At 39.2% G+C, this 26,186-nt stretch overlaps 1 long non-coding RNA gene across 1 annotated transcript in view; it reads left to right on the top strand.

The window, feature by feature from the left end:
- Nucleotides 1-25,900, top strand: part of LOC134415151 (uncharacterized) — a 121,644-nt gene extending 95,744 nt beyond the window's left edge. Inside the window, exon 6 of the long non-coding RNA XR_010026946.1 lies at nt 23,898-25,900. This is a non-coding gene — a long non-coding RNA (uncharacterized LOC134415151). The remainder of the gene's footprint in view (nt 1-23,897) is intronic.
- Nucleotides 25,901-26,186: the final 286 nt, after the last annotated feature.

Raw genomic sequence — 26,186 nt, forward strand, 5'->3', positions numbered from 1 at the left:
GAAAAAAGAGTATTTTTTTACTTAAATAGCACAAGTATGAGGTTTTGAATACCACAATGAGAGGTTTTGACCCATTCTTTAGAAAATTGCAGCATTTTAATATTGTTTGCAGATTCTAAATCTAGTGTTCCTCTCAAGGTGTAAACAATGCCAACAGAATTGCACTAGCATAAAACATTATAAGAAAATAATTTGGAACAGGGAAAAATGACTGTTTGGAAACTGCCCTTTGTTTATGGACAGTTAATAGATCAAAAGGAGGCCAAATTGTGCACAGTTGCTGTTAATCACTGCATGGTCCCAGTCTCAGCAAAGTGCCTTTGGAGACCTGAGCAGAGAACTCATGCCACTGTACCTCCTTTATTAGAAAAAGCCTACCCACACAGGATAATATAAGGTAGCAGTTTAGTCATAGACCAAAAATAATGAAGCAGACTGAGACAATGGAATAAAGGGAACCAAGAATACCTGTAGAAAAGAGAATAAAAGTGAAACTAGGAGTCCCTCCCATCCTCCTCCTACCAAGACCCATGCTGATTCCCAACACCAACCCAACCATGCTAGTGCTCAAAGGAGCATCTTGTTTTAGTTCATAAATTACAAAAATCTGTTCATAACAGAAAGTCTGGGTCCATCCATCATAGCTGGCATGAAGTGAGATGTGCAATGCTCCACACCTGTCCCTGCTGGAGTGCAGAAATGCTGTCAGTCCCTGGCACACGGGGAGCAATGCCCTCACCCTGCCCATGGAGCCCCAGCTGAGCCCAGAGTGGCCACCAGACAGCAAGATCCACCTGGGGATAGGGGGGCATCCATAGGAGGCCACAGCAGATAAAATCCATTGCCCTGAGACAAATGTAGTAATTTCCCTATTTTCCTTTGATTTTATGGCAGCTGAGACCATGCTGGATGCAAGAGCATTAGCTGTATCTTAGAGATATCTTAGAGGTCTTCTCCAACACTGGGAGAGAGGAAATGGCCACAAGTTGCTTTAGGGGAGGTTTGGGCTGGATATTAGTGAAAAATATCTTCACTGAAAGAGTGGTCAGGCATGGGAACAGGCTCCCCAGGGAAGTGGTGGAATCACCAGCCCTGTAAGACTTCAATAAATGAGTAGATATATGGTTCAATGTGCAGAGTGGTATGTGGTCAGAGGCTGGACTTGATGATCTTGAAAGTATTTTCCAACCTTAATGATTCTATGATACTGTGATTTTAAATGATTATATAACTCTATAATCTCAAAAGCAGTGGTTCCTGTTCATATATGAGTTATCTCCTTGGGATGTCTTTAAATATTTTTGTTTTCTAGTTTTCTCTGTTATCTTAGCTGAGGAATACAAGAACATGGGCATAATATATGTAAATATTGCAGGCCAAGACACTGAGAGGGAGCAAGACGGTAGGCATACCAGTTATCTAATGAAATTTGGGACATCCAAGTTATTTTTTCCAAAGCACATTAAAAAAATTCACCTTAAAACAACAGACCTACTTCCCACAGAAGTGAAAAGATTGACAAGGTAACAGCACCTATGAACAGTCTCATTTTGCTGTTTTGTAGTCCCTTTGCATAGCAATATGCTGTTTCTACCATTTAATTGAAAAGGCAATACCATTAATTGCTGACTTAATTACCCATAAATGACTAAGGATTGCATAAAGTCCATTTTCTAGAAACAGTCCTGTATATAATGTATGTAAAATTGCTCTTCAATATTAGGCAATGCTAAAGCTCACTTTACAGAATTAGGCTAATAACTGAGTATTCCACCACAGACAAACTAGTGCTCGTTCAGTGGTCAATATAAAACCACTGTAAGCTTATAAATTTAATATGCCGTTTGCTAAAAATAGATTGTTTATTTTCTGTCCTCTGCTAATTATTCCAAAATTTCCATCTGAGTCAAATTTTCTGTGTTCTTAGTAGACAGAACAAAATGCCTCACTCATTTTTTACTGCAGAAAATTTGCTTTTCTTTCAGATAAATACACTGATTTTAGCAAAAGGTTCAGCAAGCATAAAATCCCTGGAAAGGGGAGACAAATGCTTTTTGGAAATTTATATACACGAGGATGAATTTTAGTCACCTGTACTGGATTGTCTCTCTAGTACTGTCAAACAGCACTTCTAATGCCAAAATACAGAAAGACACCAGTTATCCTGGGGGAAATCTTTCTTGTATGATCTTTTCTTTCTCATACATCTTTGGTTCAGAGTAACTAGTGTGAATCAATTCTGATTGCCAGTAACAGCTTTTCTTCTTTGAAGCAAACTCCCTATAAATTCTGGTAAAAATATATGTGCTCTGCCATATTAACAACAATTAGATTTAAAAGAAAACAACAGAATTTTGAAGTTCAAAATTACCAGTGCTAATATGCAGTCATGGCAACACAGCTACAGTTCTGGAAAAAAAAAAAAAAAAACGAATCAAAACAACAACTAAGAAAAATACAGAAATAAAAAGTAATTTTTTTCTTACAGTGATCTTTCATTCACTTAAAATTTATGGATTTCTATTTTGCAACTGCTTTGAAAGTGTATTAAATGCTTTCTAGAATATGCCTGGGCGAAGAAATGACAATGTTATGCCTCCGAGCCTTCAAAATATGGTGCGGTGTGCTGAATGTCTACTGAGGTGCTCTTTGCAAATTATAACTCCTGACTTCTGCCAGCAAAGCCTGTCAATGACTTACTAATACAGATAAGTGTGTTTGAATGTCCAAGTACATTCCTTGCTACTATATTAGTGTAAAGTATCTACTAGTATAGGCTATTTTAATAATTAAAGGGAGCTTATGAGAAAGACAGAGGCCTTTTACCCTGTTCTGTAGTGACAGGACAAGGGGTGTTTGTTCCAAACTGAAAGGAGGTAGATTTCGACTGAACATAAGGAAGATTATTTTATGAGAAGGATGGTGAGACACTGGATCTGGCTGCCTAGAAAAATTGTGGATTACCATAGACATGTTCAAGATCAGGTTGGACAAGGCTATGAGTTATCTGGTCTAGCAGAAGGTGTCCCTGTCCATGGCACTAGCTGAACTTAAAGGTCCTTTCCAACACCATCCATTCTATCATTCCAATTGCCACATCTAGAGTGGCTCTCATTCCATCAATTTCTACTGGACAACTCTCCCATTAAGAAAGACAGTGTAGAATTGTTAAAGCATGAATCTTCCACTATATCATTCATAGCTCAGAGCATTAGGTCTGTAAAGGAAGGTGATTCAATTTGGCAGGCCTTGGACAACGCGTTCTGAAGTCAAAAAGTTATGGTGGGAAGTGTGCATTGCTCTTGTAATAAGGCATGGAGAGTAAAGAGTAAAAAGACAAGTAAGAACTGAGAGAGGTGGAAGAACACATGAGCTTTAAAGATGAAAACTCTTCTTCAGATCTGAGAAAGAAGGAGAACATTTCATTTCAAGCACAGACTGAGAACAATAGTTCTAAATTTAACTTTCTTATGGTAATGTATGAGATGGGAAGAAACACCTATGTGATACATTTCAAACAGGACATGGTGTTAGTAAGTGGGGTGTGATGCAGTTATTTCATCATTTGAGATACAGAAAGGTGGAAGAGTGAGCAGATCTATTAATTTGACAGAAAATCTGTATCTCCCTATATATGAATTTTAGAAACCAGAAAAATCACATATTTCAATTTCCAAGTATTTTTGAAGGAGATGGGAGACTCATTTTGTAGGTAACCCTGAGGGCTCAGGACTGGGATATTACAGAAATAAAAAGTACTTTACTACTCACAATAGGCTACTTCTGTTCCCCAGTGATGCTTCCACAACTTTGTGCAGTTTAAGTGTTCAGTCAGCTACTGGCACGTCTAGGCCAGGGAGTACAACACTAATGCAATAATGACAAGTTTTCTTCCTAAAGGAGCTATAAAGTGTCTACATATCTGCCCTTGAGAAACTGCTGTGTGATCTTAAATAACTCAAGGGGATCAGGAATTTTCTGTGAGAAGGACCACATTTCTGATACAGTTTTGCTTTTACCTATCACTTTTGGAGCAGTTCTGCTCTCGTGATATTTCTTTTTTCCATGTGGCAACACCTCCCTTTTAGATTTCCTGAAAGTCTCCCATCTCAGAAAAACCAAAACCTAGAATCATATAAATATGTAGACATAACAATCTTTTAAAAGATAAGGGTGCTTCTGGCTCATTTTTTCGTTACCCTCCTTCAAATCTTATACATATTCTTTTCTGCTTTGCTTCAGGTAGCAATTTCTGAAGGAGGAATTTTCATTGTGTTGATAGGTCTTTGTTGCTTAGAAACATTTTTCAATTTGCCACTGTGTTGGTATTTAGGTCACCAGTGAATTAGTATTTTTAAAATTATAGCTATGCAGTCCATCACCAATTCTGAACTATCCCATTGAGAATTGGCAGTTCAGTACACACTTGCTTATGGATTGAAAAGTTAAATTGAATGTTCTGTTTGGAAAGAAATTCAATGAAAGAGAAAAGAAAATGGTTTTTCTTCATAGTAAGAAAATACCTACACTTTGCAATGATAAACTCAGATATTTTCTAACCTAGATTAAATTTAACAGTGTTGTCTAAAGGACAGACACTGCCCCATTAGGATTTTCACAAAACTGCCTTCACTTCAGAAAAGCAGGATCAGATCTTATCAGAGCAAAGGAATTTCAATAATCTTTCTTTGAAGCTGCTTTCTCAAGATCAATGAAACTTTTACATATTTCATGCTGCAATATATGGCAGTAATGACCATCCTTCTGTAAAAACGAAACAGTCATCATTCCTGAAACATGAGAAGACATGAAAAAAAAGAAAACTTCTCTTAATTATCAAGAAAGTTATTTCTTATGTCAGTGTTGCATTTTGAGTATATAAAACACAGGTCTTCTAATAAATTAGGAGAATTTGGTTGGTATATTCTGATTGCTATCTCATTTTTATTGTGTTACTGGGAAGGACGATTTGCAATTGAAACCCATCTCTTGCCACCTCTCTGCTAATTGAATCTGCTCATTCCTGGAATGCTGTAAAGGAAGAGAAATAACTGGATAAAATATCATTTGCAACATGCTTCGAGTCACCTATTTTCCCCACCAAGGACCAGTTCTGCCTATTACCCTCAATATCTCATTGCTGGCCCTCAGAGCTCTCCAGGGATGCCCAGAATTGAATGTGGTATTCCAGGCATGATTGTGGTAAAATACAAGGGGACATTAACTGCCTTGCTCTATAGTGCCTCTCCACACATGCTGCTCAAATTGGTAAAGGGATTTGAATTATCCGCAGATTACTTCAAAATGATCCAGGGGATAATAAAATGAGTGTAATAGGCACAGAACTCTGTTTGTTCCACTTCCACTGAGCTCTCTCATTACTAAGGAAATAATGTGATACTGAATTTAGGAAAAGCTATGGACTGGATCCTCTGCTGGTGCTTACCTCATTGGTACCATATGTGATCGTGCCAGTGGGGATCCGTCTCCAGTTCACTGTTACAATGATAACTGTGCATAGCACTAAGGGGAGAGATCCAAAAATGGCCCAGGTAATGGGTTAAAGACAAGTCTCAGGGGAGATCTTATTGCTCTCTACAGCTACCTGAAGGGAGTGTGTGGTGAGGTAACTAGGCATAGGACAAGAGGAAACAGACTGAAGTTTTGCCAGAGGAGGTTTGGAATGGATATTAGAAAAAAATTTCTTCATTGACAGAGTGATTAATCACTGGAACAGACTTCCCAGGGAAAATGTGGAATCACCATCCCTGGAAGTCTTCAAAAACAAGTGGTGTTGGCAGTTTTGATATGGTTTAGTGGGCATGGAAGCATTTGGTCAAAGGCTGGACTCGATGATCTCAGAAGTCCTCTCCAATGTAATTTAGAAACAGAAACGCTTCACACTAGAGAGAGATTTCAAGAGAATGAGTTTAAAATTGTAGTAGTTCTAAGCCCCACTCTAGTCATTACAGCATTTATGAAACATATTTCCCAGCATTTTCATGAGGAATACTTTTAGGTTGATTGGGTTATTTGTATGCAAAGTTATGTTCTTTTATATTATTATTTATTATGTTATTTTGTGATTTATTTGGCTTTTCTGCATTTTTAAAATTTAATTTTGATGAAGGCGAGTGCCAAATTAGATAATATTGTCAGACCCTTTATCCAAAAAAGGACACCAAACAGGTGAAGAGCACAAGTAGTCCAGAGGGGAACTAACTTAACAGCATGGTAGATTGCATAATTAATCAAATCTTTAGGGAAATAAATTTAGAATTTCTATACTTAAAAGTATTCTGAGAGCGTGTTATCACAAGCAAGAGTAAGACTTTGTGAAAACTCTTTATAGAGATAACTGATGAACTATTGATTGAGTTCCAAGTGGGAAAAAGTCCATTTTATTTAAAGTAAGGTTCTCTGATCATATTTACTGATTCATCCATTTAGACATCCTCTAAGATCTACTGGGAAGAGCTATTCACTTTTTCCCCCACATTTTTATACCTGATGTCATATTACTCTGAGGGATAAAACTCCACTGATCTCCTTTGCTCATGTCAGCTGGATAGAATTAAGTCTCCTGCTGTGTCAGGATAGTAGAGTGGAGATTGAAGGAGGCACTGCCTCTCCCATTACATGGGAACTTCTCATGTCTCCTTTTGTGCCCTTCAGGAGATGCACAATCCTTGCAGGACATTCAGGAAGCTTTTCAAGTCCTGTTTGAATACAGTAAGAGTAATTGGGTGCTGACTTTTGAAATGTTATTGTTCATTTCTGTAAGAGACAAAGAATAGCAAGCTGGTATTACAAGAAGGTTTTCAATTGCTCTCCAGGGGCACTTGTGCTCCAGCACTTGACAAATAATCTTTGCAGACTGTGTGTCATTTGTTCAGTTCCTTGGGAAGATTTGGTATGAGCAGGGTTATATACTCAATGCTTGTTTATTTTTTCCTAAAATAAACATGCAAACATTGAAAGGCGTGGAAGAGCAGAAGGGATTTCTTTATAAACACAGTTTTCACTCGCATTTGTTTGCATTATTCCAAAATGTCCTGAAGATACAGAAGAGTGCTGCATGTTCAAAGGCTTTCAGCACTTTTGAGTCAAAGCAGACACTATGGGAGAAGATTTCCATAGCAACAGAATTAAAGGGAGGAAAATATCAAAAGTCAGTTTTGGATAAGTATATGAGGAGATACTTATATTGTGGTGGGAGGGGAGTGCAGACTATGAGGGGCTACAGAGTAAGCAACTGAGCTCTGATTGCTCATTCTTTCAAAGAGAACAGAATCACCAAGAACCCCCAAATGTCCATTTAATCAGATTTGCATAAAAGATCCAGCTGATCATCCCACTCTGACTGTGGTTATTAATTATATAACAATTAATAGCTTAATTATTTATCAATATTCTAAAATATAATATTTCTTTCAGTACTATAGGCTTCCTATATGATTGAGCAGTGACACGAAGTGATATGTGTTGCCTCCCAAAAACCTCAGAGAAAGCATGATCATGCAGTGATCATCCTGTCAATAATCAGACACACTGATAACACTCATCAAACACTCATTCAGGTGTTTTATTCAGTTGTATTTCTCATTTATAAATGCCCATTACCTGACAAAAAAATGATTTAAAATACAATATAATTATATTTTATTTTAAAATATAAATAAAAAGACAATCAAATTATATGTTAATATGTCTTGAATAAAAGATTACAGAGGATTATAAAATGGCTATAGATTATTCTTAAGTAAGGACCATAGTCAAGACAGCATAAAGACAGGTCTCTCAGTAGGAAGAAGATTGCATGTCCAGGTTTGCCCAGCTGCAGTTCATGTCCTAAGCTTACAGTTTTCATTGGTATTTCAGTGTGAGACAAGGCTCCAGAGAGACATTAGTGCAGCCTTTCAGAAGTGAGCCTGTATAAAATATGGGCACAAACTTTCAAGTGGGGCTTGTTGAGATAGGATGAGACATAAAGGTTTCAACCTAAAAGAAGGCAGATTTAGACTAGATATAAGGAACAAAAATATGTGTCAAAGTGGTGAAACATTAGCACAGATTTCCCATAGAGGTGGTAGATGCCCCATTCCTGGAGATATTCAGGGTCAGTTTGGATGGAGTTCTGAGCAACCTGATTTAGTTGAAAATGTTCCTTGTCCATGGCAGGGGTGTTGGACTGGATAGCCTTTAAGGGTCTCTTCCAATCCTGCTATGATACATTGATTGACTTAATGTTAACTTAGGTTGGGCTCAATGGTTGTTTTCCAACTTAAATACTTCTATGATTCTATGATGCTAGGATGCTATGGAGAGAAATGAGATATTTGAGTTGTAAGTGGTTTTGTGGGTAAAAGATGGGAACAAGTATGGTGGGAGTAAAAGCAAATGTATGGCTATAGGGGGAGGAGGGTCTGGAAAGGCAATGGATGCCTCTGACACTTATGGAGAAAGAAATACAAACTTATGACTTCCAATGGACACAGGTATCCTACAGAGCTCCTGACAGGTTAGTTAGAATTAAAGGGAGTTGTGGGGGACTCCAGAAACAGGTGATGAAAGGTAAGCCCTTACCTATGGGAGGATGGAAGAATGTGAGAAGATCCTGGAATGTGCAATGTTATGTGCACAAGGAGGAAACCGTTGCCTATGAGGGATGAAAATAAACCAGTCAAAAAAATCATTGCTGTTGCACACCAGAAGCATTTGTATTTAAACTTGCCACTTGGTGAATGGGCATTATTTGGAATAGATCAATTACATTCAGCTAATACTTTCCTTGGTAATCTTTCTAAATTGTTACCTAGTAGTGTGCTTTCTCAGAATCACAAACATTGCTTTAAAATCTACATTTGATATAGATGATCTGCAGTAGACAGGAGCTAGACATGTCTATAAGAGTGATGATAAATAGCTACCTCCACCACAAAATCTGTCTCTCCCCCTAATTCACAAACATAGCCACAAATCCATGCTGATTTTTTTGGGCAGACTGGCAAGCAGCAACATGGCAAAATACCAACTTAGTACTCCTCCAAGAGTAAGTGGTGTGCAATTTGTCTGTCTGGAAACCAAAATGGCTCTGCCTTCCTTCATGGGTGGACTACATTCTACTGCACTGTGTTGACTTTGTGACACCTACAATAAACATTTCCATGTCTGTCTTGTGCAAAGCTGCAGACAGACACACACATACAAGAAATATGAAGAAGGGCTTTTTTCAAGGGCATGTAGTGATAGGGCAATTGTTTAAACTAAAAGAGCAGAGATTTAGATTACAATCTTCACTCAGGGGTAGTGAGGCAAAAGTTGCCCAGAGAAGTGATGGATGCTCCACCCCTGGAAGTGTTCAAGGGCAGGTTGGATGGGGCTTGAAGCAACCTGATCTAGTGAAAAGTGTCCCTGCCCTTTGGAACTAGATGACCTGTAAGGTCCCTTCCTACCCAAACCACTCTGCAATTCCATTCTGTGATATGCACACTCCAAGCAGTATGCAAAGTTGTGTATCTGGTATGTTCTTGTCATGCCTGGACCCGTTCAAACCTGCGAGTGACTTTTCCTGAAATATTTTCTGCTGTGTCTGCTACGCTCCATGTTAGTTGCCATGTATAATTTTACAGCCAGTTAGGCATACTACACATTGATTGCCTCTTTCCCCCACGGAACTTATCCTTAATTTCCAAACAGCTTTAATTTCTCTTGGCATATGTTGTAAAACAGTAGAATGGAGGATAGCATTTAATATTCTTCCCAGTAGCCAAATGATATTCTGCTAGTTCTGCCTCAGAAAACAGAAGCCTGCTGATTTTGACATCAGCAACAGTACTGTACTTTTAAGAGAATGATGACTTCTCATCTGACTTTTGGTTTTACCCCCATTTAGATGAATTTTTCTTTTCAACTTTTGCAAACTCTTTTTTTTACCTTTCACACTTCTGGATCCAGGTGTTGTCTCTTTCCTCCCACCACACCTCAATGTGTATCTCTGATTTCTTCACTGTTCACTCCTACCTACTTGCATTGTTGGACTGGGTTTGTGGGGCCAGATTTTGGTAGAGAGGGATCTATAGAGGTGATGTTTGTGAGAAACTGCTAAAAGCTTCTCCCGCGTCCAGTGGAGTCAATGCCAGCCGGCTCCAAGACAGAACTGCTGCTGGCCAAGGCTGAGCCTGCCAGCAATGGAAGTAGTGCAGGAAGGGAAAAGGTAATTAGAACATGTGAGAGGAACAGCCCTGCAGAGCCCATGGTCAGTGCAGAAGGATGGAGTGCAGCTGCTCCAGGTGCCAGAGCAGAGATCCCCATGCAGCCTGTGGTGCAGACCATGACAAGGTAGATGTGTCCCTGCAGCCCATGGAGGATCCCATGCTGTAGCACCCTATGGGAAGCCAGCACTGGAGCAGGCACTTGGCAAGACTTGTGGCCTGATGGAGACAGGAGCCAGGTTAGAGCAGATTTGCTGGCAGGATGTTTGACCCTGTAGGTGATCCACACTGGAGCAGCCTGTTCCTGAAGGACTGCACCTCAAGGAAGGGATCCACTGGAGCAGTTTGTGATGAACTGCAGCCTGTGGGAAGGACTCACGTTGTAGAAGTTGATGAAGGACTGTCTCTTGTGGGAGAGACCCAGCTCTGCATTAGGGGAGGAGTGTGAGGAGCCTTTCCCCTGAGGAGAAGGAGCAGCAGAGAAAATGTGTGATGTACTGACTGCAGCCTGCCTTACTTGTTCCCCTGTGCCTCTAGGGGGGCAGGAAGAAGAGAAAATAGAAAGTAGGGAAAATGGGGAGTCAATTTGGTTTTGTAATTGATGAGTGATCTCTCCCTGTCCTTATGTTGACCTATGAGCCTATCTTTGTATCTTCTCTCCCCTGTCTGTTTGAGGAAGGGAATGATAGAAGTGCGGCTGGTGTCCAGCCAGGGTCTGCCCACCAAAATTGCTGAAGCTGGCTGATATCTCTCCATCCTGCCTTGTTTCCTTCCTGGTTTCTGACCTCACCGATTTCATTCTTCATTTCATTTCATTCACCCACACTCATTTTTAATCACTTTTGCACAAAAGAGTAATTTCAAACAGTCCTCCATGTTCCTCTTTCTGTATACCTGATTTCTACATTGAGACTGATTCTCACTATTTGGAACACAGAGGATCTTCTTCTAATCTTCCTGGATCTGGCTAAAATCTCTTCAAGTTTTGTTTAAGAACTCAGGGATATACTTTTTGTCCCCTGAACAGACTTAATTTTCTTGCGCCTTTAAAGAATATACACATAAAAATCCAGTTTGTTTCCCTGAAATTTCTGAATGAATTCTGAAAACAGAAGAAACATTATTAAAGGAATCATGGATAGCAAATGTAAGTCATGAGGTAACTATACAGTTTGTTAACTAATTGCAAAAAATACTTAAGACCAGGTAAAATTGTAGGTTCTAATGTCTTATACTGTTTTCAAAACCGTGCTACACTTTCCATTTTTCCAGTAAAATTCAGATCATATTATCTATCAAGAGACAGTAATATGCTCAATTAACTTGCACAATGTAACTTGTAAGAAAAATGCAGCTAGAAAGATCTTATTTCAATAAAGTAGCTAGGATGAATCAGAAAAACCTGACCTAAAAAGTCATTGAAGAAACCAGTGAAGGTGAAGCATCTATGAGTCTTTTTTAATCAAAATTATTTTGGCTTCATTTCCTCAATGTGATACTGTGTTTAAAGACATCGGTAGCTTATTTTAATTTCTATTGTCCTCTGGGGAGCAACTGTTTTTGTGTTGAGGTTGATTTGCCATGCTGGCTGTATCTATGCTAATAAGGCATTTGAGAAAAACTTAAGGCACAGTGTTGATAAACAGATTTCAAAGCTGATGGCACACTGGGATTATTTAGATGCCTGATGACATCTGTATTTGCATTCACGAGTGTGGTCTGGTATTTTCTTCTTGTTTCTGTGGTTCATTCTGCAAAAGCTGGGAAAGTGTTTGCAGTTTTGGCATGAAGGCACGTGCCATATGCACCATCCCACCTTGCAATGAAATGCCCTAACTAGCCCTTCCTAGGCAGCCTTGTGAAAAGTGAAGGCTGAATTTGCAGAGGAACAAAATCAGATAAAGTTGAACAAAGAACTGTCCCTTGCTTTCCTACCTTTACCCTGGTGCTGTGTTTAGTGGGAGAGTGAAGATAGGAAGCCTTCACCAGACCAACAGAGGAATTACCACCAAAGGTGTCATTCATGCTTGATTAAAGCTGGTGTAAGTGGAGTAAGAGTTAGACTCTTATTTTTACCTTGTGCATGCATTGGGTTAATTTTTGTATTCTTGGCTATACAATGCACCAGCTACCTCAGTGATCAGCTCTTAAAAATGGCAACGTTTCACCATGGTTCTGAAGGATTTGTTTTGCACTGCAGATGGAAAGGGGATCTTATGTAGGATTTCTTATATACATGTGCTGCTGTATGATTTGTACAATACTGCAGCCCTACAACTCCTACTTTGCTTAAGCTGTTTTTAAATGAAAATTTAATACTGTTTCTTCTGTTTTAAAGACCACTCAGTTTTAAAACAAGGACAGCCAAACAGCCTTTATCTAACTCTTCAGAAACGACTCTTCAGAAACTTAGTGACTGAATAGCAGCTTCTCTTCAGAAACAAAAGAAGCACATTTAGTAATTTTGGCTTAAGAAAACATAGAAAGCAAAAAGTCATTAATATAGCAGTGTAATTCAGATTAAATGTACCTTCCAAATGTACACATGAAAGTCTCCAGCAAGAGGAGATCCTTTCTGTTCTCTTGTTCTGAGTGATTCCTACTAGAAAAGACGTCAAAATATCAAGTCCTCTGTTAAACTTACAGTATGTATATTGCCAATAAAAACTCCCATTGGGTACACTATGGGCTCATCCAGATTCTTTCCAATGCTTGGGTAAGCTCCTTGTTGTCTGGATTATTATCCCCAGATTTTGTAAGAAATATTTCTTTACATAATAACTGGTACATTTATAGGCAATTTGTGCTGAAAAATTACTCGTGTGAGTCTCAGAGCTAATGCAGCTCAGGTATTAACAATATTAACAATATCAGCATTCCTATTTCACATTTTTATTGTGAGATTTTTGTGGCTGTAACCTTGTTATTTTCAGATAATTTTGAATTTCTCTTTTCATTTGATTTTTTAATGGAATCACAGAATGGAATTGGGGTAGGAAGCCTACCCTTGCATGCAAAGCCAGGGTTCTGTGAAATACATAGCTCAGGGCTCTAACTAGGCAGGTTATGAATATCTCCAAGGATAGAAACTTCACAGTCTCTCAGGGCAACTTCTTTCATTGTGTGACCATTCTCAGAGGAAAAAAAAAGAAGGTTTTTAAACTTAAATAGAATATTCTGTATTTTAATTTTTGCCCATTTGCTCTGGTGCTGTCACAGGGTACCACACAGAAGAGTTCAGCTCCATTCTCTCTACACACCCCACCAGGTATTTCTACACAATTAATAAGATCCTCTTTAGCTCAATTCTTCTTCAGGCTGAACAGTCCCAGCTCTTTTGTTCTTTCATTGTATGACAGATGCTGCAAGATCTGCATCTTCTTCCTGGCCTTTTGCCACTCCAGTGCGTCTGAGTGTCCCTTGTGCTGGGAAGCCAAACACTGGACACAGAGCTCCAGATGTGCCTCATCCAAGCTGAGTAGAAAAGAAGGATCACCTTCCCCTTGCAGGAATTCAAACCTAGACATTTTCACCTCATAGAAAAATATAAAATCTCTCAGGTATATATCTCAAGAACTCTTAACTGACCTTATAGTTTTGTGGCCCAGTTTGTGATTCCTGAACTGCTTTACCAGAGTATTTCTTATGGGCAGCTGTGAGGCATTCTGCAATGTCATTATCTGCTTTCTGATCTGTGCCCACCTCTTACTGGCAAGCAAAAAAGTTTGCCAATATAGCCAAAAGGAGGGGGCCTCTTTCTTTCCAGGGAAAGATTCAAATTACATAACAATTGAGACCACAAGAACTAAAGTTACACTGCCTTCTTCTGTATTCCTCCATGTTGAATTAAAATTGCATTCATTTTAAATAGAATTTAAATCAACAGATAATGTAACAGAACAACAACAGCAAGGCAAATACTCTTGCTCCTCTTGACAGCATTTGTTTCTCTCAATTTGACTGTTGTTTCTCCTTCTTCTTTTCCTTTATTTTTTTCCTCTAATTTTTTTTCTCTCTATTTTACTTCCAACTGACTGTTTTAAATCAACGCTCTGCTCTTCATACTGAACAAGTTTGAATGTCTGTTTGGCAGAGTAGAAATGCATCAAGGGAATCTATTCACATCTCAATTTTCCTCAGAATAAGTTATTAAAAATGTTTCAGAAGTCTATGGTGCATTTGCAGAAAAGATGGTGATTGTCCACAGATGCAGGCAAGCCCAACTGGACCGAGAATTTCAATTTTTGAGAGTGCATGTGGATGGGATTGCTGCCCACACATAGACTTTCCTCACCTCTGAAGATGTATAATCCTTTTCAGCTGCCCCTACCCAGGAGGACTTCTAAGTCTTCACTACAATAGATTTTGATGAAAAGTCAAAGACATTTAGACTGATAATTCTAATATTTGTTCCACCCCAACACACAGCAGCCTAGTTGGAGAATGGGTTGTGAATGACCTGGTGTAATTAAGCAGATTTTAACCCCAGCACTTCTTCAGGTTTAATGCTAGGCCCCAGGATGATATGATAACTTCAAAGAGAGAGAGGAAGACACAGGGAACGTTTCAATCTTTTGAGTGCTGCTTTTTTAATATCACCCTCTCTAGCAGAGCTGGCTTTTGAAAATTATTCCTGAAATTGTTCACTTATTGCTGCCTTGAGTAGGGTAGGGAACAGATGTGCGGAGAAGGCAATTTATTAAAAAAGAAATAAATAAGTAAAAAACAACTCAATAAATACGCTACTTTCCTGCCATTCAGCAGCTGGTGACCCTCCAGAGGATGGGTGCAAGTAGCTCTCCATGTCCCCTGGGTGTGCCAGTGGCACCAGGAATCTGTACAGGGAGTATGGTGGGCAAGCCCAAGAGATGACAGAGCAGGGCTGGTTGATGAAAAGCACTGATCACCTGGGCTCCTGCCAGCCTAGTGCAATGCTGCTATTTGCATGCAGACACAAAAGCCCAACACTGCACATTGCTTCCACTCATTGTCTTTTCATGTCTCTTAAACACACAAGGAATTAACTGGCATAGTGATGTATTTATCATAAGGTATAACAGTGCATAAATCTGGAATTATGGTTTTTACACATACATGTCTACAGTAATGTTCTTACTTTCTGCACATAAAAATTATTCACACTAAACCCTGTTTTTTAAAAATCAAGTATTTCAAGTTAAACAGTATTTCAGTTAAACAATCACCAGTCTAGAACCATATGAAACAATTTCTATTTTTAGACCCTGTCATGATAGCAATATGCAATTATTATGTATCGAATTATTATGGATTAAATACTTGAGGTATTTGCAGTGGTTTAACATGCTGTATATTCTAACACTTGTTGGATTTTTCCAGAACTTTATTTATTTATCTTTAGATAAAAGTGGGAAAAAATCTGCCTGAACACAGAGTCAAGATAAACCAGTAGCTATTTTTACATTTCAGGATCTCTGCCACTGGGGATCAGTTTGAGAATAAAGTAGTTTAAGTTACAAGATTTGGGAAGAAGAGCTTGCTCTGAATTATACAAAAAGGAAAATCTTTGACAGAACTAGCAATATTGGAATCAGAAATTAGTTATTTGCTACTGCTTCAAGGGGGAGTGGTAAGACAGGCTTGTCTCTCTGTAGTGAATTGTCTCAAATGGCAGGACATCTATTATTTTCCATCTTTACAGCAAACCTCCAAGCATCTGAATAACAAAAAATTGTGGTTGCTGGGAGATTTTATAATAAATTACTGGATATAAAAGGTGACAAGAGTTATTCTTAGTAAATTATTGTGCAACAGAGAATAATTAAGATCATTATTTATTTTGGCTTTGGTAATGGCTTGAAAGTTGATGAGGAACAAAATAAGATAAAATGTTTATTAATTATCTTAATCAGGAAATATTAGTGATATAAGGTGGATTTTCCAAGCATCTTGGCTAGAAGGCCTGTTTTTTAGGGATTTACTGTTTTGGTGGGGCCTGAGGACATGGTCCTTTGTTGAAGTTTAGCTACGTGGGCTTAGGGCCAGCTTTTGGAAGGGCTGTCAGCCCTTGCATTGATGAGCAGTGAGGAACCTCAGTGGACAATGTCCCACTTCTTCTAGTAGCACTTTTAAACTCAAACTTCCCTGTCAGTCTGTTTGAGGCATTTTTCAGGTGGCTCCTTTACTCTGACTCTGATCAGACCTGTCGACTTGGCATCCTGATTTGATCACACACCTCCCTCACCACAGCCACCTTATCCCCATCTCATACAATTCTTCACAATTCTTCTGTCACTGGTTTGGCTGTATTACTGTAGCCCCAGCTTCTGAGCCTCCCCTCCCCTTCTATTTGATAGTTCTGGATAGTCTGGCTTTAATCACTCCAGAAGAAGATGCACCATTAATCATAAATTTTAAAAGACAGGACAGTGAGACCTCATATAAAACAGAGAGTGCAGATGCTTCTGTGAGTGGCAGGAATTTTGATGCAAATTGCCTTTTGTTTCAGAGGAAATCATGGCAGAGTTTTTGTTAGAGAGAAAATCCTCCTTAATTCAGATCTTGGCTTAGGTAACACTTCCATGAGCTATCAAATCTCCTAAGCTTCAGGACTGTTGGTAGGTGACCAGCTGGCAAAGGGATTCTCTTGCACAGATCTTCACAGTGACATCTCCAGCTAGACTGGAGATGCATGCATTTTATATCTTAATTTTGCATAACCACATATCAAATACTCTCCCAACATGAAGATTAACACCATCCCAGACAGAGCCAACACACCATTTGTACAAGGACAATTAATACTGGCTGTTCAGAGATGTCTGATGCGTGCTGACCATGACCTCTCCAGAAGCAAGGGCCACATAAGGATGTGGCTGGAAGGAAGAGATCAGCTGTCCACCTTCCTTCAGGTGTGCAGTGTGGGCTGGACACAGCAGGAGCTGTCCAGGGAATCTCTAGAAGTGTCTGAAATTGCCACCTGTAGCAGCACTCAGTTGTGATGGTCCAGGCAGTCAGCAAGCTGGTTCTTTGTCTCAAACCGTTCCATGGGCTCATCCCTTTAGATGATCAGCTTCTGGATAGCCCAGGGAATTTATGACCTTAGTGCATGGCTGTGCAGGGATGATACCCAACTACATCACAATTCAAAAAATAACTTTAGTTTCCTACATATCACTCATTTATAACTTGACTGTCACAGCTTGTGCCATAGCTTGTGCACTCATCTTTGAAGAGACATGGGACTACTGCAGTGGGGTCACCAGCTGATTCCTAGAAACTGACTCTGGGACTGAAAATGCAATTTGTGAACAGTTTGTAGATGTTTTATATTATTAATATATTAGGCATCGTTGAGGGCTGGTGAAACTGTGCTCCACATGAGCTTGGGATTGGTTCTAAATCCTTTCTGTCTTGCAGTTTTTTGTATCTATCGGTACAGCAATGCAGGACCCCGAGGTGACTGCATGGTGTTTTACACCTGATCTTCCTTTCTTTTGCTCTGCATTCACAGCATGCGAAACAAAACAGTTTTTGCATGTGAGGCACATTATTCCTTGTTTGCTTCCTTCATGTATATCCCTGTCTGGCAAGGGCAGAGGCTCAATACAGCATGTCACAAGTATTTATTTAGATGTCAGGAGTGCTGGCTGATTGGCAGAGCAAGCAGACCATGCTGATGTCTGTGTGTCTTTGTGTGTCTGTGTGGAACATAAGAAAAAGGGAGATGCAACTGCCATTAAGAGATATTATAGATTCACTTTAGCACCATGCAAACATGACTGAATTGGCCCAGCTACTCAGCATATGGTTAAAAATCTGTGTGGCTGGATATATCCCCACAAATAATCTGAATACACTGTCATGGTCTACAGAGCTGGAACAAGCAATGCAGATTCAAAGAAGTGAGTTAGATGTGGGAAAGGGTTTGACTCCTTGTGCCAAAACGTGTTTCAATACCAGTAACAGACACATAAACATATACACGCTTTTCCTGAAAGGATGTTGAGCATTATAAAACAAAGAACAATTTCTTGTCCAGAAGAAACGTTAAGTTCCTGAATGCTAAGTAAATGGTTTCCTTTCCAGGGGTTGTTTTAAAGAATTGAGGAAATATTTTACAAAGTGTCTTGATAAATGTAGGCCAGAGTTATTTACAAAAATAAAGAATTGAAAATAGGGGTTCAGTGCATGGAAAGAGAAAAGATGTTTTTTAGCAATACATTTGATTCCACAGCTGTGACTGGCAAGATTTTTTTTTTTATATACAGGAAAATATCCAGTTACATATAATGTGTTGACCCTGGCTGGATGCCAGGCAACCCCCAAAGCCTTTCTATCAATCCTCTCCACATCTGGATAGGGGAGAGAAAATTTAATGAAAGGTTCATGAGTTAAGGACAGAGAGAGATCACTCACCACGTACTGTTGTGGGCAAAACAGACTTGAATCAGAGCTATTACTTGAATTTATTATTAACAAAATCAGAGTAGGATCATGGGAAGTAAGACCTTATAAGATGTTATTAAAACATTCCCCTCACCCCTCCCTCCTTTCCAGCTCTAGCTCTTCCCCTTCAGCAGCACAGGGAGATGGGGAAAGGGGGTTATGGTCATTATTTCTCTGCTGAGGGAGAGGAGTCCTTCCCCTGCTCCAGCGTGGGATCCCTCCCACAGCCAACTCTTCCATGGGGTGCACTCCTTGAAGGACATGCTGATGTAGTGTGGGTCTCCCACAGGGAACAAATCCTACCAGGAAACCTGCTCCAGAATGGGCTCCATGGGTGTGCAGGTCCCTGCCAGGAGCCTGCTCCACCACAGATCTTTCACTGGTTCACAGCCTGCTCTCCAGTATCCACCTCCAGCATGGGTCTCCTCCCTGGGCTGCAGGTGGATCTCTGCATCCCCATGGACTCCATGGGCTCCAGGGTACAGCTGTTTCTCCATGGTCTGCACCATGGCCTGCAGGGGAATCCCTGCTCTGGCACCTGGAGCACCTCCTGCCCTCCTTCTGCACTGACCTTGGGGGCTGCTGGGCTGCTCTGCTCACATATTCTCACCCTGCTCTTCTCTGGCCCCACTTACATCTGCACGACAACTTTTTTTATTATTTAAAGGTGTTATCATAGAGATGTTACCATCTTTTCTAATGGGTCCAGCCCCAGCCTACCTCCATCTTGGAGCCTCCCGGGATTGTTGCTGCCAGACATGGAGGAAGCTTCCAGCAACTTCTCGCAGAAGCTGTCCCTGCAGCTGCCCTGCTACCAAACCCGAGCATGCAAAACCCGATACCATTTCTCTTAGAAACTGACCCTTTGTTCTGAGAAAAAGTTTTTGAGAACTGCTTTTTTTTCCCCTTCTTAAGAGTTTTCCTATTTATCTAAGATTTTTACTTTCCCAAAAGCCTCTGAGAAATAAACAAAAAACTTTCATTATATTGAAATATTTTTATGGCTGTATCATTTATCACAAATGATATTTGGTAAAAAGAGAATGTGGAAGACAATTTCCAAAACTTTTTCAACAATAACTGTAAATTCATATTTAAGCAAAAAAAAAAAAAAAAAAAAAAAAAAGGAAGAAAAGGAAGAGTAATATGTCTCTCAAGCCTGTGAATTCTTAATGAAGGTGATGTTTTATATTTTGGCTGGCTCTGCAGACTGTGGGCAGGATGAAATAGAGTTTGGCTCTGATATGGAAAGTGACCATGCAGATAGCCTAACATTTGTGGTATTTCTCTTCCACATCTCTAAATATCTATAAGAGACTTGGTAAAAGAGAAAAATATTCTTCCTCATGGGTATGTCCTCTATTTCTTAATGTCTTGCCTTTTTACCAAACTCTCACTTAGAATAGGATTTTTTGAGTTAAATATTTTTTGTTGCAATCTTACTTCCACATCCAATTTGTGTCAACAAACTGAAACCTGCTTGGCCAAACATGGTATAGTGTATAGTTACTATCAAGGAAATACTAAATAATTTTTTTCTTTGTTTTAAAACTCCAGAATTTACCCAAATCAATCCTTAGTAATTTCTCTGTTGAGTATATACAAGTTTTATAAGCTCTAATAAAATCTTATTACTGCATGGAGTTTAGACTTTGGGCATTTTTTTTTAAATATATATCATGGTGAGATTTATTCCATAAGAAGCATCTCCTACAAAACACAGAATTCTTGCATATGGTAAATTATGGAATTATGCTGAGAGAAGGAAGAACACTCTCTATTTAACACCGTTGGGCATCTGTTAATAAATAAATGGAAAAAGCTGGTCATGATTCAGTGCGTAGGCTGCTTAATTTCTTTGTAAGGATTTATTAAAACTATAAGGCAAATAACGATTTTAGGTGACATTTTAGCAGTTTTCAGCTGTGAAAGAGAAAACTACAAAGGTTATGTTTTGAGAAAATAATTCTCTAATTCTCATCGAAATGTATACGCTTACCATTTGCTGTAGTCAGATAGAGCATGATAACATTTCATGGATGCTGTGGTTGTCATTGAGTGGTGCAACACTGCTTAAAGACAAGACAGTGCCGCGATCTATGTGTCAGCTTCCCAGATAAACTTTTGGTAAGCTTGTTGTATTGAGAAGAAAATTTAGCTTAAGTGCTCTTTTTTTGAAAGACATAAGCATGATGCCATGGCAAAATATAGACCTTTAGAGTTCACTGTAGGGAATCAGAAGTTTATCTGCATTATTTTATTCTGGAGGAAAATACCTACCAAAATATTCCCCAAAACACAATAGGGCTTCCAATCCATGTTTTGTGCAAGAGGAATCTTTCTCTCAAATGAGATACTAAGCTGAGAGGGTTTCTACTGACCTTAGTATTCTGTCCTAATCTTTCCTGTTTTTCACATATTGGAAAATTCCTGTTAAATTTGCTAGGACTATTTCTCACTTAAGGGTTTATAAGGCTTGTATCAAGACATCTTGGGAGGATAAAGATGATCACTAAGGAATAGAAAATTTATTCATTTAATATGATATTAATATGATATAAAATGTAATGATTTAAAAATCTTCCTTTTGACAATTTTTGACTCAAATATCAGAGATACTCAAACTGCCTGTGACATAAACTAGGATATTTTTATTTTTAAACTGCTAAAACTGAAAAACAAAAATTTAATATAACCTAAAATTTATTATTTGAACACATGAATACTGACAGTGTTACATACCTCCCTCTCAGGAGAATATTAACTAACTTAGTAACATTTGCAAAATTACTTGAAGTGGAAAAGTGGTATGCAAGTGCTAGCTGCTTGTATTACTAGATTACTTTAGATCAAGAATCTTCTTTTTGGGAGAGGGGAACATGAATTGGAGAAAAGTGGTCATGTTTCTGTGCTCAAAGTAAGGGAAATAATGTATTTCTGGTTTATTGACTCTATCTCTTATTTTGTTTTCCATGATGATCCTACAGAGGATGTTTTCAATGTCTATCTGGTTTCACATCACTGTCATTTAAATAACTTGCTACTGCTCTTGTGTCATTGTTGTGCCGTGTCTTAATGCTTAATGTACAGGCTCTCAGTGCCAGCCACTGCAGGCAAAGGTACCTTCCTGTGGCCCTAAGAATTTACATATGAATAACTGAATAGCCCTAAAATGACAGAAATCAGAAAGATGCAGATGTACTTGGTTTATTAAAGTAACTACTCATTTCATCTAATTTTGGTGCTTTGCTGTGTGGAGGGCTGCACATGACATAATTACCTTGATTCCTTTTTAGATCAGTGGGAGAAAGAAATACCCCTTGGCAAGCAACAAAACTGGCCTCTTTTCAAAAGCTGATTTAAAAAGGAAGGAGACCCTTTAAAAGTTTTCTGTCCATTGCCTCTGAAGGGAGTCCAGCTCTGTAGCCATTCACTGTCTAAATATCTGGCAAAGTACAGGACAGTTTGGAGGAAGACTGAAAGAAGACTAATGCAGCAGTCTTGAGGATGTTTAGATGTTCTGCAATGAACCCTCATTTGCACTACTGTACACTGAATCAGACAGGCTGATTGTACACAAGAACCATAAAACTGAACAGCGACTGCCCAGCACAGATGTAGGGCTCTGATTGTGTGATGTACAAAGAAGGATTAATTACTAGAGTTAGCTTTGCTAGAAACAATTCACCAAAGCAATACAGGCAGCACATTCAATTTATTCTATAAGAACTAGTAAGTGGCCCTGAAAACTGTTAGGACTCAACTAAAATTGTATATAGGTTTGTTTTCTCTTGGTTTGTTTCCTCTCAGGTTTTCTTAAAGATTTTCTAGGAAAGAGGAGGTATCCCAAAGTATAAGCCTAGGTCATTAATTGCTGTAAGTTCATTAGATAGATATCTTACCAGAACTTGTTTTGATATTCTTACCTCCTTTCACATTCCAGTTCCAGTTCTAATTTCAGATTGTGCTGGCCATACTCCACCATATAAGAGGAGAAATTTGCTTCCAAGGCAAATCCAGCTGCTGCTGCGATCTACTTCACAATCATTAGCTTGTTTTTTGTGAGTCAATATTTCCTGTTTTGTTGGCCCTTGGAATGAAAATTAACAGTGAGGCATGACAGATGAGTGATGCCACCAATGGCCAGAAGGTTGAGGAGAATGACAATGTTCTTGTTGCTGACAGTCTTTTGGTATTTTCTTGTTTACTAGAAGTGCTTGGGCTGCTGTTTCAGGATCTAAGGGTTTCCCGATACAAATCTCAGGAGTTTTCAAAAAGAGTTTCAATCGAGTTAAATACCTTTGATTCTCCTGCATATTCCTCTGTTTTGCCAGAAGAGGCTTGAACAGCTGCAAGGGCTGTGCTGTCTGTTGTCTGAGCAGTCACATCAGTATGTACCCTGGCTGACAGCACTAAACAACAGGAAGAAATATCTGGAGAAAATAAGAGATTTCTTTTATCAGACTTTGATCACAGATGAAGTTAAAGCATCCAAACTCTGCTGGATGTCACAGCATTTGCTGTGATGATGGTATTTGCCATGACAATGGTTCAAGGAGGGTCTGTGCATTGCCTCCTCTCTTGAATCAAGAGCAAACCTTGTGGTTTGGTGGCAGATTGTTAATGTAGTCTGACTCCTTCTCAGTTGCTCTTGATCTTCTGACTTTTTTGATTGTTGGCATCAGCTTCAGAATACATTGAAGCAGATGACAGGAAGGACTTGACAAGCAGCTAGAATTTCAAAATTCTTTGTATCTATCCATAGAGCATATAATCATCGGCTGATTTGGGTTGGAAGAAACATTAAAGAACATGGAGTTCCAACCTTCTGCCATGGGCAGAGACACCTCCCACTAGACGGGTTGCTTAAAGCACCATCAAACCTGGCCTTGAACATTTCCAGGGATGAGGCAGTCAAAACTTCTCTGGATAACCTGTGCCAGTGCTTCACCGCCCACACAGTAAAGAATTTCTATCTAGACTAAACATGCCATCTTTCATATTAAAGCCAATACCCCATATCTTACCACTACACGCCCTTGTAAAATCAGTACACGCCCTTGTAAAATCAGTCTTTCATATTTGAAAGGTCAATAAATTTATTCTGAGCTTGCAAAGGTAGAATTACTTTATTATTCAGAGTGTTCTTGTCATGTAGGACAGTAAGTCTGAAAATCTGTTTTAGAACATTTAACTTTATCATTTCCAAAGAAGGGACAATTTTTTCATGTCACTGCTTTACTTTTTTTTTTTCAGACTTGCAGTTCTGAGAGGCCTAAGAATCCTCAGCAAGTCCAAGAAGTTGCTTACTGAAACTTTTCTTCTGTACCCAGTACGACAAGGTTTACATCCTAAGTATAATTTCATTGCAGCAAACAGACAGCCGTAAAAATAATAATTTAAAGGAAGTACACTGAGTAAAAGGACCTGAGCTCTTTTATTAGAATTCTCCCAAAGAAATAGGATCAGGCTGTCATGGATGTTATCCTGTGGAGCATAACAACCAAGATAAAACTAATACATGCCAATTTCTAGAGCTGTTCAAAACAAGATTTCTGCCGTAATCTTGAAACAACTGTGGCTCATTGTGTGTATTTTCCCGTCCAATTCCTTGCTTTCAGTAGAACACACCAAAATTCGAGCTATGTCTTTGGGTCTTGTACCTTATTCAAATCAATGTGGCCCAAATGTTAACCTAATTAATGGGAATGTGTAGACATAGATCTCCCTTGTCGCTACAGTTTGTAGTGTACACCTGTAAACCAGGTAGAGGACTGTTATCCTGCTAGCTATCACACATAAAATGAGTGCCTACACGGGTGGACTGAGAAGTTCACAAGCCTCCATTTTTCTAGTTCTTTTTCTGGTCACCTTCCTGGATATTTATCTGCTTTTGAGATCACAAAGTTGCTCTGTACTTCAGAAACCAATGTTTCTGCATGCAGTGCCTGGTACACAATGTTCCTGTCCAGTCCAGGGTGTGCAGCCAAGGAACAACACAGGACAGTAAGCCTTAGTCTTGCCCGTCCCTTTTTCTCCCATTTGCACCGCCTGATAAGGGATAAGATGAATTGCATAAACTGCTTAGGAAACCAGCTTTGCTGCTAATCCTTGGTGTGGGATGTTGCCAGATGGGTTGTCAGAAGACAGGGGACTTGCTGGTGGCAAGGAAAAGGGACACAGCTGTGGCATCTGCTGCTGAGGGGGCATTTGTTTCCCCCTTTATGGATTTCATGGAGGGACAATCAAAAATCTCCCCATGCAGGGCAGAGCAATCACAGTGCAGAACCATGCCTTCATCATGGATAGCTCCATTCCTGAGTTTCCCTGGGAATACTTTTTGCTGAGTCTTGGGCACTTCAGTGCAATGACTAATGCACATGTACAGCAAGAGTGGGAATATTGTCCCAGTGTGACTGAGGTAACAGCAGAGGGCACTCAGTGATTCTTTATGTTTAATCTTTCAGTACACCCCACTCACCCGGACACTGCTGGGTAATTGGAGTACTCATGCTCCTGGGGTACAGGATTTATACAGGCATAAATCCTAGTTTATTCCTGCACATGTTGAGGTACAGTTTTTCAGTGGGGGGTTCAGATCTTATCAAGCAATTTTCATTGTCAGTAGAGGGGTAGTTATGTGAATGAGTCCCACAGCATCTGAAAAATGCTGTAGTTTCTGCCTCTAACCACTTCACAGTTTCCTGTTTATTTTTTCCTGTGTTGTATCCACGTCTGCTGAAATGCAAATCTGGCCATTCAGTTATTTGTGTTTAGCTGCAGGATCCCCAGGTTAGTTCCCTGCTTGAAGCTTTACGTTAATCCATTTTCTGGTTGGAAAAGACGTGAAATTTACTCAAGAATGAAATTGTATTCCACATCGTTACACTGTTCTCATTAAATCTATTATTTCCACTTCATCGCCCAAGAAAATACCCAATGCGAGAATCCTCCTAGAGTTCACTTCCCTAATTCACAGGACAATTACAAAATTGTTTTTGCCACAGTGGGAAATGTTGACTGCTGGGTCACTTTAATTCTTGCAGTGCCAGCTAATAAGAAAGAGCACTATATCTCCTTGTAGAACTAGAATGAAGCAAAGTAGCCAGAGGATATGAAAGATCTTTTGAATTTGACTTCTTTCCCTTCATTTTGTTTTGTAATTCTTCTCTTATTCTGTAAGAAAAAAAGTTTTCTGGGAAAAGTAAGTGAGATTTACATGTGGGTTGTTGGGTGGGCTTTTTTCCAAGACTGCTGTCTCGGTGTTAAATAAAAGAAATTTGTTTTTAAATCAAGCATTCCATTTATGTAAGTGATTGCATTGTAATACAGGTAAAAAAAAGATTTCTCCAAAACTGTTTTATTCCAGTGTTCTCCTAATAGAAAAGCAAACCTCATATAAACACCTTTAAGAGCGTATTGACATATAAACGTTTTAAAAACGGACCTCTCTCCACAATCTTTTATTCTGTGATATTTATGAAAGCATGCACAGAAATATTTGTTGCCTCTTACAAAGATTTGAGTATTTTTGTAAATGGCTGA

This window comes from Melospiza melodia, chromosome 2 (genome assembly GCF_035770615.1).
Source record: "Melospiza melodia melodia isolate bMelMel2 chromosome 2, bMelMel2.pri, whole genome shotgun sequence".
In the NCBI taxonomy this organism is placed as follows: domain Eukaryota; kingdom Metazoa; phylum Chordata; class Aves; order Passeriformes; family Passerellidae; genus Melospiza; species Melospiza melodia.